This window comes from Moschus berezovskii, chromosome 2 (assembly GCF_049115385.1).
Source record: "Moschus berezovskii isolate FMDL1 chromosome 2, NW_MosBer_1.0, whole genome shotgun sequence".
NCBI classification, from domain to species: domain Eukaryota; kingdom Metazoa; phylum Chordata; class Mammalia; order Artiodactyla; family Moschidae; genus Moschus; species Moschus berezovskii.
This window is the reverse complement of record NC_142461.1, coordinates 80683776-80697137: the sequence shown is the minus strand read 5'-3', so window position 1 is coordinate 80697137 and position 13362 is coordinate 80683776. Positions and strand designations below refer to the sequence as shown.

Below are 13362 nucleotides of genomic sequence, written 5' to 3'. Positions count from 1 at the left end.
GCATTGTTGATGCCATCCAGCCATCTCATACTCTGATGCCCTCTTCTCCTTCTGCCCTCAGTCTTTCCCAGCATCAGGGACTTTTCCAATGGGTCGTGTGTTTGCATCAGATGACCAAAATCCTGGAGCTTCAGCTTCAGCATCAGCCCTTCCAGTCAATATTCAAGGTTGATCTCACTTAAAATTGACTAGTTTGATCTCCTTGCTGTCCAAAGGACTTTCAGGAGGCTTCTCCAGCATCACAGTTTGACGGCATCAATCCTTTGGCGTTCTGCCTTCTTTATGGTCCAGCTTTCACAACTGTACATGACCACTGGGAAGGCCTTGACTACACGAACCTTTGTCGGCATTGTCTCTGTTTTCAATACACTGTCTAGACTTGTCATTGCTTTCCTGCCAAGAAGCAGTCATCTTCTGATTTTATGGCTGCAATCACCATCCACAGTGATTTTGGAGCCCAAGAAGAGGAAATCTGTCACTACTTCCACCTTTCCCCCTTCTATTTGCCATGCAGTAATGAAGCCAATGCTATGATCTTAGTTTTTTTTTTTTGTTGTTGTTGTTTTTAATATTTAATCTTAAGCCAACTCTTTAACTCTCCTCCTTCACCCTTATCAAGAAGCTCTTTCGTTCATCTTTGCTTTCTGCCATTAGGGTGGTATCATCTGCATACCTGAGGTTGTTGATGCTTCTCCCGCCTATCTTGATTCCAGCTTGCAATTCATCCAACCCTACATTTCTCATAATGTGCTCAGCATATAGGTTAAACAAACAAGGTGACAGCATACAGCCCTGTCATACTCTTTTTTCAATCCTAAACCAATCAGTTGTTCCATTCAGGGTTCTAACTGTTGCCTCTTGACCTCCATACAGGTTTCTCAAGAGACAGGTAAGGTGCTCTGGTATTCCCATCTCTCTGAGAGCTTTCCACAGTTTGTTATGAGCCACAGAGTTAAAGGCTTTAGCATAGCCGATGAAACAGAGATAGATGTTTTTCTTGAATTCCCTTTTTCCTCTATAATCCAGTGAATATTAGCAATTTGATCTATATTTCCTCTTCCTTATCTAAACCCAGCTTGGACATCTGGAAGTTCCTGGTTTTCATAATGCTGAAGCCTACCTAGCCTGCAAGATTTTAAGCATGACCTTACTAGCATGGGAAATAAGTGCAGTTGTCCAATGGTTAACACACTCCTTGCTACTACCCTTTTGGGGAATTAGGGTGAGGATTGACTTTTTCCAGTCATATATAGACGTCATACATAACATTACTTTTCCCAACTATTTTCACCTTCCTTCTTACATGACTCTACTTTCCTGCATACAGTTAAATGACTTACTTGTCTCATTGAATTTGAGCTTGGAAGAGTGACAGGTTTTTGGCTGAGTTTTGGCATTTGGATAGAAGTTTAATCTGATTGCATGGTTTAGTTAGTGCTCTCGTGTTTCTGCTTTTTGACTATCATAAAGGAATATGCATCTATCTCTTTCTCTGCCTGGATCTTGGAATGAAAATGATGAGGAGCAGACACCCAGTCTACCTGTTGTCTAGCTACACTGAACCGCAGTGACTCAGCACCAGCACTTCACATGAGTGAGCATGAATTTTTGTTGTTTATGCCACGAAAATCTCAAAGCAAAAAGTAATAGGGAAGAAAGATTATAAAGAAAAATTACATTAATGAAACAAACTATTTAACTTCTTTAATGATCCTAATTGATCTTTAAATAAAAGGATCATTAGAGAGGGGAATTAGGGTGAAATTAGAAGAGAAAGAGAGAGAGAGAAGTGATGCAAATGTAAAAATAATGGAATCACAAAAACACCAGAAGAAAATAAGTGTAACTCATTTTATAACTTTGGTGTTGGTGGGAATCTTTCTATGACATATTTAAGGAGAAATAAAAGAAAAAAATTTGCAAGCTATAAATGAAGAAAAAAATTTTTTGGCTAATAAAACCATACCATAAGCAAACTCTGAAGGCAGATAACACACTATAAGAAAGTCTTTGAATGTATATCAATGATAAAGGATTAATATTCCTAATATTTACAGGAATGTAGTCTTGAGGGAATATAACAAAACACTTTTGAAAAATGAGCTAATGACATGAACAGAGAGTTCACAGAAAAATAAAGAAATGTTCCTTCAACACATGAAACAGTTTTCAAAAAATACTCAAGAAATGTACAATGAGCAGAATGATAATAAAAGCATTTCTCCAGTTACCAAGAAGTTAACAGTTGTTGGTTCTTGTAGAACTGTTAGAAAAACTGAGGATGAACTGTGGGGAACCTCTTCCATTGTTGTACAAATGCAGGAGATGGTTGGATAGCATCATAGACTCAATGGACATGAGTTTGAGCAAATTCTGGGAGATACTGAAGGATAGGGAAGCCTAGCATGCTGCAGTCCATGAAGTCTCAAATAGTTGGACATGACTTAATGACTAAACAAAACATAACCCCTGGGAGAAAGAACTTGGCAAGATCTAATCAAACTGCATGTGTACTTACCCTTTGACTCAATCATTCCACTTATCGGAGTTTATCCTAAAGATTTACCTCCTAATATGCACAGGAGAATCACTGTAGCTTTATTATAACAGTGAAATGTTGGAAACAGTTTATATCACCTTACAGAAGAGATCAGTTGAGTAAGACAGTGTGCATTCTCACAGCGCAGAGCGGTACAACTATGGAAATGGAATGAGGAAGAATGCTGCACATTGTTACGCTGCAATATCCCACATGCTTCCCAGATAGGTCAATGGGAAAGAATCTGCTTGCAGTGCAAGAGACACAGGTTCAGTCCCTGGTTGGAAAATATCCCCTGGAGAAGGAAATGGCAACCCACACCAGTATTCTTGCCTAAAAAATCCCATGGACAGTGGAGCCTGGTGAGCTATAGTCCATGGGATTGCAAAAGAGTCAGACATGACTGACCAACTAAACAACAATAAATATCCCACATATACCATTAAGAGGAAAAAAAAAAATAAAATAAGATGGATTACATTTTGCTCCCTGAAAGAGAGGAGGTTATTTTTTTTACAAAAGAAGAAATGCAGGAAGGATAAATTAGAAACTAATGAAAATGGGCATGTAGAGGTTTCTCTGAGTATATCTTGCTTTATACAGATTTTACTTTTCAATTGCATAAATATTTTATATATGCAAAATCAAGTTAAAATGACAAGGGTGGAGGAAAGCATTACAGTTACGTACAAACAGAAACTAATGAAGCTAGAAACTTCCTCTCTGTGCTAGGTTCTCTTCTCCTTCCCAGCATCTTGGAAGCCTGTGTTAGATAGGGGACTCCTCCAGCCTAGGGACCTGAGTGAATCTAAAGAGCAGAGCCCTGGGACCGCAGATATTTGATATGTAGAATTGATGAGAAATAACCTTGTATATAGGGCTTCCCAGATGGCACTAGTAGTAAAGAACCTGCCTGCCAATGCAGGAGACATAAGAAGATGCGGGTTCGATCCCTGGATTAGGAAGAGTGGGTCATGGCAACCCACTCCAGTATTCTTGCCTGGAGAATCCCATGGACAGAGGAGCCTGGCAGGCCACAGTCCTAGGGGTCGCAAAGAGTCAGACATGACTGAAGCAACTTTGCATGTAAACAAGCTTGTATATGGTTCAGCAACTTTGAATGTTTTTGTTTGTTCCCAGAGCTTAACCTAGTCTATGCTGATGAATACAAAGCAAAATAGAGAGAGAACAGGATGTCATGCCATTTTAAAGACAGATTACTATCAGGTTCTGAATCTTTATGATATCTTCCAGTAAAACACAAAACAAGTGTAGGTATCTCTCTCAAACTATTATTATAAACCTTTGTGCATTTCTAGACATTACAGTTGTGGGAGAGGAGTTCATAATCAGAAAAAGATATGATAAGGCACCAATCAGCCTGAGAATCCTGACAATGGAGTCTCTGAAGTTATGACAGGGACTCTGGTGATTATAGCTATTCATTCATAAAGCAGAATAACTATGGAATATTTCCACTTTCTTACTGCCATGCCTAATGGAAATACATCTCCCTTTGGAAACCAAGAGCCCACTGGGGAATGACTAGAGAATATAAACAAAAGAAGTACAAAGAATAAGAGAGAGGATGCACAAAAGCAAGGAATATTAAGAGATGACCTAAATCTGAAAATAAAAGGGAAGAAATAAACTTGAAAAACTGAAGACCAAAGGAGATAAAGTAAGCAGATGATATAATTTTTTTCTTACAATTGTTTTTATTTTTTTAAATTTTGGATTCTTGGTATTAAACTGTTCACTAAATTCAGTCTGTGATATTCTGTATGAGAATTACATCTTTGATATCAAGACCATTAAATAGTAATGGTTATTTTACTTACAGATAAATCTTTAGGCACTAGGAATTCTTATTAAATTAGTCCAACTGGTCACCAGTTAGTGAAAACACATTTAGTTGGTGTTAAATATTGCACAGCACATTACAAATGGGTGATGCTCCATAACCGGTCCATTTGTAGTTTATGGTGCAAATTTTAAAGTCAAGTAAATGGTGTTTTCAGCAGTAGTTCATGTGTTATGACTTGTCGGGGTTGTAAATAATTTGTAGGGCATTTATGTATTTCTAGATTCCATGTACCTCTTGCTTATAAATCTATTTATTAACCCTTATAAATAATTGATGGCTATATCTTAAAATGAATCATTCCTAAAATTGCTTAACTGTCTGGAATTTTTCTTTAGTAATCCCTTCCCTCATTTTCTTTTCATATCTCAATCAGGTATAAATAGAAGAACCTTGCATGCACCTTTTTCTTTTCATTTCCCATGTCTGTGTCATTATTCATCTTTACAGTGAGAAGCTATGAATTTATGTCATCACTTCTTCTTCTGGCATCTTCAATGAGTAATTGGTTTCCTTTTCAATCCCCTATTCATCCCAGTTTTACCACTGGTTTTTATCTCATTTTTTTTCCTTTTATTTTTTTCCTCTTTTCACTACTTAGCTATCCTATAAATTTCTTTCCATCCCTTAATATATCAGGAATCAGACTAGCTAAACTCATCGTCTTACTATGATGGGTATTTAAACTAGTAACTGAATATTCTGTGACGATTAATATGAAAGTCTCAGAATGAAGAGGGGGAAGTGAAAAGTAGGAAACAGGCCAAGTGTTGCTAAAAATAAGATGAGGAATAAAGAAATATGCATGAAAGTCAGTGGTAGTCTCTTGAGAACTTTTGAAGGTGATGACTCACTTTTTAGGGTAAATATTTTCACCCTATTTTACACCACTTTTTCCCTAGTGAAACCTCAATCCTCTCACTTTTACCCCATCTACCAGGAAACCATTAGTGAACTAATACATTTTATTTCCTTTTATTCTGCTAGTCATGCATTCATTTAGCACAATTTCTTAGTTCATTATTCATCAATAATTATTTATTCATATATTAAATGACTTGTTTGAGAAGGAATGGAGGTTTACAGTAACACATAAATTACATGTTTAAATATAATCAAACAAATGATGAGACAATCTGAACAAAAGGAACTTCAGGGATAAAAATCAAATGAAGCTAAGTGAATCATAGATCCTTACTCCCTTCATATAGTGGAAAACACATGTTCCAGAAAAAAGTTCATCCTTAGGACCACAGAAATGCTGTTTTTCTCATTTTCATTTGAGAAATCTTATATTACTAAACTCTGTAGCTAATGTTACATTGTGTGCCAACATACTTAAGTCACTGCAGTCATGTCTGACTCTGCTACCCTGTGGACTGCAGTCTGCCAGGCTCCTCCATCTATGGGATTCTCCAGGCAATAATACTGGAGTTGGTTGCCATTTCCTCCTCCATGTCATCTTCCTGACCCAGGGATTGAACTTGCGTCTCTTTTGTCTCCTACAGTGGCAGGTGGGTTCTTTACCACTAAAGACACCCCTCTGAAAATATCACCATGGAAATAATTTTTGCTGGACCCTTCTTTTTGGCAGGGGGTTTGATGTTATCTCTACATGTATTCTAAATGGTGATAATACTCTGGATTTATTGACTCAGTAGAGCAGTACTCTTGCCTGGAAAATCCCATGGATGGAGGAGCCTGGTAAGCTACAGTCCGTGGGGTCGCTAAGGGTCGGACACGACTGAGCGACTTCACTTTCACTTTTCACTTTCACACATTGGAGAAGCAAATGGCAACCCACTCCAGCGTTCTTGCCTGGAGAATCCCAGGGATGGGGGAGCCTGGGGGGCTTCCGTCTATGGGGTCACACAGAGTCAGATACGACTGAAGTGACTTAGCAGCAGCAGCAGAGCAGGGAAGATTGGTTATAAATCAAGCTGAATTTCAAGGGAATTGTCCACATAAGCATCCCATGAGTGAACAGAGAAGAAAACTTGCTATCCTTACTGAGGGTAGTCATTGTCAGCAGAACACAGATAAATGCTTCCTCTTGTAGGTGCACTGAGAGTTTCTCCATAGAATCACACACTTTTCCTGTGGTACAGCTATTTGAGGGAGATGAAAAATGATTGTTAGTATAATCAAAGAATTATCTCCCTCCAGATTGCATTTTGCATTATGCAATATTTGAATTAGCTACTATTTGAAGGTAAACTTTTCCACTAGGTGAGAGATCAGACATAGGCACATGCAGTTTACTAAATCAGAAGGAAATCTCAACCCATGTGCCTGAGAAGTAAGAAAAGCAGTGCAAGGATTTATTGAGGAAAGTGTTCAGTTGATAAATGATAACATTTATTTGTAATTTGAGAATTTGACCCAAGTAACACTCATTAGCTCAGCTTGTATGAATCCAATTAGTTTTATAAATTTATTTTTGGTCCTGATGCTATTTGTAAAAGGATTTTATTATAGTACTGAAAATGAGATTTGTTTTAAAACAAATATGAAATATTTTCTTAATTATGCTGTTTTGCTTTTCTTTACAATTATGAATATCTTATTTTCTCATAGCTGGCTTACAGATGGTGTCCCAGTTAAAAAACATGACATAATAAAAAGTCACCTTTTGTACCTGGGACAAATTTTTGGAAGCATAAGAGATAATGATTATTGATTCTATTTTAAATATATATTTTCTTTACTGACCATCACTCACTGATCTTTATAACAAGAGCCAAAACATTTACTGAGAATTTCTTATGTTCTATGCAATGTGCTAGTTTTTTCATTAACTGCCCTTTTAAGTTTCACAAATCAATACAATACATTCTCTCACATTCACCATTTTGGAAATGAGGAAGTATGACTTAGTAATTATAAATAATTTGTCTGTGGACAAACACCAGTGAAAAAGGGAATTGGTGTAAATACATACAATTTGTTAGGAGATTTTATTATACTTAGCTACTATTTTATTCTTTATTTTGATTTTGGTGTCTTTTAGTGAAGAAGTGAAGAAGACATATCCATTTTAATAGATATCAAATGTCTTTTTTTTTTTTTTTCTTAAAGAGATTCAGATGTGTTTCTTCTTATAGACTAGCTTTCCACACTAAACTCAACTGTTATGGAAGGCAGCCCATTCTGATGAAACCATCTGATACTATGAGAGCTGTGAATACAAGGCTTCTCTTTATTCAGTAACTGGTTAAAACTTAGTAATTTACAAAGGGATTTTCATTGAAGAGAGTCTGTGTTGCCTTAGGAGACAGAATCAAAGTATCTGAAACAAAAAGTCAGTTGTCTATTCATCTGTAACTCTTTCTAAAAAAAAAATTACCTTCAGATTTGGAATCGTTAGAATAAAGTATCTTGTGTTTACTTGCTGTCTTCTGCTTCATTGTTTATGTTTCTCTAATACATGATGGTTTACTTTACAACTTAATATTTATTTTCTTGTTAAATCCCTGTAACTATGAGGAAACTAATGTTCATTAAATATTAAATACATTTAAAAAATATAATAGCCCCTAAGTGGCTTTTCTAAGCTAAGCTGTGGTTCCATTTGTACAATGGTATACATAATATGTAGAAATAGTTTAAATACCACAGAGGTAACTTGATTATACTTGTCAAAACATAAAAATACAAGTAAACATGGACTAGAGACTTTAATAAAATGTTTGAGTTTATTAAAACCTACTTCTGCCAAACATACTCCACCCTACTTGCATACCTTGTTCTGTCTTTTTCTTCAACTAAATGCTGTTGTTCAGTCACTCAGTCATATCTGACTCTTTGCGACCCCATGAACTGCAGCACACCAAACATCCCTGTCCTTCACCAGCTCTCGGAGATGGCTCAAACCCATGTCCTTGGAGTCAGTGATGCCATCCAACCATCTCATCCTCTGTCATCTGCTTCTCCTTCTGCCTTCAGTTTTTTCTACCATCAGGTTCTTTTCAAATGACTGAGCTCTTCCAATCAAGTGGTCAAAGTATTGGCATTTCAGCTTCAACATCAGTCCTTCCAATAATATTCAGGACTGATTTTCTTTAGGATTGACTGGTTTTATCTCTTTTCAGTCCAAGGGACTCTCAAGGGTCTTCTCCAACACCACAGTTCAAACGCATCGATTCTTTGGCGCTCAGCTTTCTTTATGGTCCAACTCTCACATCCATACATGACTACTGGAAAAATCATAGCTTTGACTAGACAGACTTCTGTCGGTAATTTCTCTGCTTTTTTAATATGTTGCCTAGGTTTGTCATAGCTTTTCTTCCAAGAAACAAGCGTCTTTTAATTTCATGGCTGCTGTCACCATCTGCAGTGATTTTGGAACCCAAGAAAATAAAATTGGTCACTGTTTCCATTGTTTCCCCATCTAGTTGCCATGAAGTGATGGGATCAGGTGCCATGATCTTTGTTTTTTGAATGTTGAGTAAGTGTATATCACATTAATGCCTTTCTTCAAGATCACTGCCTTCTTGGAACTTTCCTCAATGTCTGCTTCCTAAATTAACTTCCTAAAGCTAGCAGCTTAAATCTGCACAAGAACTACACAAAGACCTCATATATTGCTACCTTGAAGCACTTGTTTCTCATCTGCCTACAAGTACAAGAGAATATGAATGTCTAAGTTTGTGATTGTTCTGAGAAAGAAAGTGGTTTGGGCTTCATTTTATCACCACACATAGAATGTGTGCTTGTGAAACAGTGCGTCTGTCTGGGTGGGAGAAGCTTAGGAAAAGTCATGGAAAAAATCTGTATATTAAGATAGTATCCCTGTTCTATGATGTCCAGAAATTCTGCAGATTTGGAGCATGTAGGCATCTGTTCACTGTCATACCAAAGAGGTGAATAAGGGACAAGATATCAGAATTATGTTGAAAGTGAAAGTTGCTCAGTAGTGACCAACTCTTTGGGACCCCATTGACTATATAGTAGCCTTTCCCTTCTACAAGGGATCTTCTCAACCCAGGGATCAAACCCAGGTCTCCTGCATTGCAGGCAAATTCTTTACCAGATGAGCCACAAGGGAAGCCCAAGAATACTGGAGTGGGTAGCCTATCTCTTTTCCAGAGGATCTTCCCAAATCAGAAATCAAACAGGCTCTCCCACTTCCCAGGTGGATTCTTTACCAACTGTGCCATCAGGGAAGACCAAGGAAGCCCAGAATTACATTAGGTATGTCTAAGCGCTCATCTCCTAGGAATTCTGAAGATAAGAATCACGGAAATGTATATATTAGAACAAGAGAGAAGTGAAGTAAAGTGAAAGTCACTCAGTCACGTCTGACTCTTTGCAACCGCATAGACTAGACAATCCACGGAATTCTCCAGGCCAGAATACTGGAGTGGGTAGCTTTTCCCTTCTCCAGGGGATCTTCCCAACCCAGGGATCGAACCCCCTAGGTCTCCTGCTGAGCCACAAGGGAAGCCCAAAACAAGAGAGAAGGGAGTTTAAAGGTCCCAATGCCTAGTTATAGAATAAATGTCATTGGGATATAGTATATAATATCATAACTATAGTTAGCAATACTGGATTGCAGATTTGAAAGTTGCTAAGAGAGTAGATTTTAAAAAGCTTCATCACAAGAAAATCATTGTAACTATGTAAGGTGATGGATCTTAGTAAGACTTATTATGGTGATTATTTCACAGTGTATATAAATATTGAATCATTATGCTTTACACTTGAAACTAATATGTTATCTAGCAATTATTCCTATAAAATTAATTAACTAAAAAACTTTTTTTAAAAGATAGTAAAGAGAGAGTGTCCTAATTAGAAGATTTATAAAGAATGCTTATTTTTTTGGTCATTCACTCTAGAAAATGAGAATCAGTGTATAGAAGCAGGTATCAGATGAAGGACAAAGGAACAATATTATACTGGTGCTTCTTTGCTATTTTTTCCTGATAGAAGTTATTGTTAAATAGTCTTAAAATTTAAAAAGTTATTAAATGCTATAAAAACAGTATTTCAGAGTTAGATTATTATTCTGTTATTTGTTTTGCCTTAATCATGAAAATAATAATGGCATAAGAATCTGGTTTTAGTAATGTTATCATCCTTGTTACCTTTGAGAGTTCTTGGAATAATAGAAAGTGCTTCATAAATATCTGTGAGTGTATTTATAGCCAATAAAAATCCTCTCACGAAAATCCTTATGAAATCCTTATAAAACTGAAAGATATAACACAATCTATGAAGATACAACAGAACTGTTTCTCCCTCAGTTTGGACTGAGATGGCAGTAAAACAGATTTCAAATGAAATATTTTAGAACTGGGTAGGGGGAGGGAGAAAGGTAGTATCTTGAACACCTCAAACCTAATGATGGACTCTTTTGTGGGGGAAGACTCATAGAGCTTGAAATGTGTTCTCCAATGCTCGAAAATCCAGAAGTTTGGAACCAGAATTAATCCAGAGAAAGTTAAAGTAGGCATTGTGCGTTGGATGCAGGGAGCTACATCAGAATTGTCCTCTTTTCCGACTTTGTCAGGGCAAGGAATGTGTGTGGGTCTTACTTGGAACTGACGTGGGCACAGGAAGGACAACAGAACCACAAAAATCAGAAGATAGATGGAAAGACCAGTTTACTAGGAGATGCGGTAGGGTCACAAATGACCAATAAAAATACAAATACATCTTCCAAAGTCAAGAGATTTGTTTGAGGATAGTATTCAGTGATGAGTCCTACCACAAGCCTGTAAAATGACACCTCAAATCAATGAGTCATCTGTAAATATCAGTCAGGACTATAGAGAATATACCAGTGGAAATTGTGTAGCCATTCAGTGTCAGGATAGGTATGTAATGGACTGAGAGGGTGGGTCCCTGGAAACTGCTAGTCTTCACCCTAGTTGTATTGCATCTTTACTTCTTGCTCAAGATAGTGAAATCTAGATATCCTTTGAGATTTCCCTGAAAGGGAAGGGAGAGTGATTGTTAAATACTGTCTGGGTGCATTTGATAGTAAGAATGTCAAGGACCAGTCTTTTGGAGCAGACCACTGTCTCTAGAGTAGACAGACAGGAACATCTAAAAGTGAAGAAAATGAGGCAAGACAGAATGCTGGTTTTCAAAGATACTGGACACTGACATAATGGTCCTCATTAACTTTGGGGGAAAGCAAACTACTGAAAGTAGAGAACAAGTTTGTTCAGAGACCAGAAAGATATACATTTCCTTTCATCTCCACCAAAACCAAACCCTTGAGGATTCGTTTAAGATCCGATAGACATACTGATTAGGCAGGAGACTACTAGGCAGGTAGTCTTTGGTTTCCTTTCAGATGTTGTTGATTTCCTTCTTCTGGATATAGTACTTTCAGAAACACCAATTCCATTGAAGAACAGCGCATTTTCAGAAGATAATTTTAAGGGACTTCCCTAGTGGTCCAGTGGTTCAGACTCCACACTTCCACTGAAGGCAGCACTAGTTGAGGAACCAAGATCCCACATACTGCATAGCATGGCCAGTAATAATAATAATAATTTTAAAATATCGTTAGAATATTCAAGAGTATTTCTTTGGGAAAAGTTTTCAATTAGCAATAATCGCGCCTCAGATAAACCTCATTGGCTATGATACTGCCACTGCACAAAGCTTCAAGAGTATTTCTAACACAAGATATAATGAATGCTTCTAGCTAGAGAGGAGCTCTATTTGTTTTCAGACAAAAGAAAAAGGAAAGTTTTGTAAAGATTCTCACTCTTTAACTTTGTACCCCAAACTACTTGGGTTACATTTAGAATCTTTGTGTGTGTGTGTGTGTATGTGTAGTGTTTGTGACTGACCAAAGCTTAGCACATACATTGCTATATTCTTGTGACACTTGATGTGCCCAGCTAGGATTATTATGACCCCTGGGTCATCTCTCTGGTAATATCAGCACCCCTTCATCTGAATAAAAAGCATTGTTCTCAGGAAAATTATTTGTGGCATGGTATTAACCAAATTGGTCAGTAGATAAAGTGCAACTTTAGAAAGAATTCATCTAGTGCAGCTAATGTCTTTTACAGCCTATAGGATTTAATAATCTCCTAATGATCCTCCAAAGACACTCAGGGAAATAATTTTTCCTGGCCAAAATATGATTACTTTAAAGATGGACAGTTCTTCTATATCCAGGTGGACTAAAGTCTGGGGCTGTGCAGTAAATCCATCTCACAGTTGGAAACTGTAAGATACATGGTTTGGATGCTAGAAAACTAATCTCACAGTGTCCTGTGTACTGCACGCTTACCCTTGAATCTTTTGGCTCTTTCCTTTGAAGATAGGTACATCGGCTCTTTTGTACAGAAAACTAAAAGAAAAATAAAATGAAAATAATGCACCTGTAAATTATTTTTCCTTGGGAAAACATGAACAAGGTCAACCATATTACACATGAGATGGCTGCATTTCATAACTGCATTTTTCACCTAAAATTTCAGTTTTTGGTAAAGTAATGATCATTTAATGGACAGAATGATTTTCTAAATTCCTTATCTTTATTCTTCCTGTTTGTAATGACCTTGGAATGTAGTATAAATGATATACAATATACATAAATATTCATAATTCATTTTGATGTTTCTTTTAAAAATACATAGCAGTTTAAGACATTTTGAAGCAAGCAAATGGACTACCACAATAAAAATAATGCATTGAGAAGTATAAAGATCGCTACTTTATCTAGTGATAAATTTCAGAAAATAAACTGATATACCCAAGGAAAAAGAAATTCAGCAGATGAGTTATACGAAATACTGATAATGCTTATTAGGAACCCAAACCCAACCTTGGAACTTGTGAGGACACAAATGCAGACTTGTGGATAGATAAGTCATTTGAACCAGGGTACTTATAGCCTCTCAACTGCCTCCTTTATGTTTCCAACCTCAGGCTTATAATACTTTCTTTATGTGATTCCTTTTGATGAAGATTTTTTACATCTGAAGGA

General features: G+C 36.9%; 1 non-coding gene across 1 annotated transcript; it reads right to left on the bottom strand.

Moving 5' to 3' along the window:
- Nucleotides 1–11884: 11884 nt before the first annotated feature.
- LOC129538784 (U4 spliceosomal RNA) lies at nucleotides 11885–12025 on the bottom strand. The gene has a single exon (XR_008682320.2). It is a non-coding gene; the product is annotated as a U4 spliceosomal RNA (small nuclear RNA).
- Between the last annotated feature and the right edge of the window lie 1337 nt (nucleotides 12026–13362).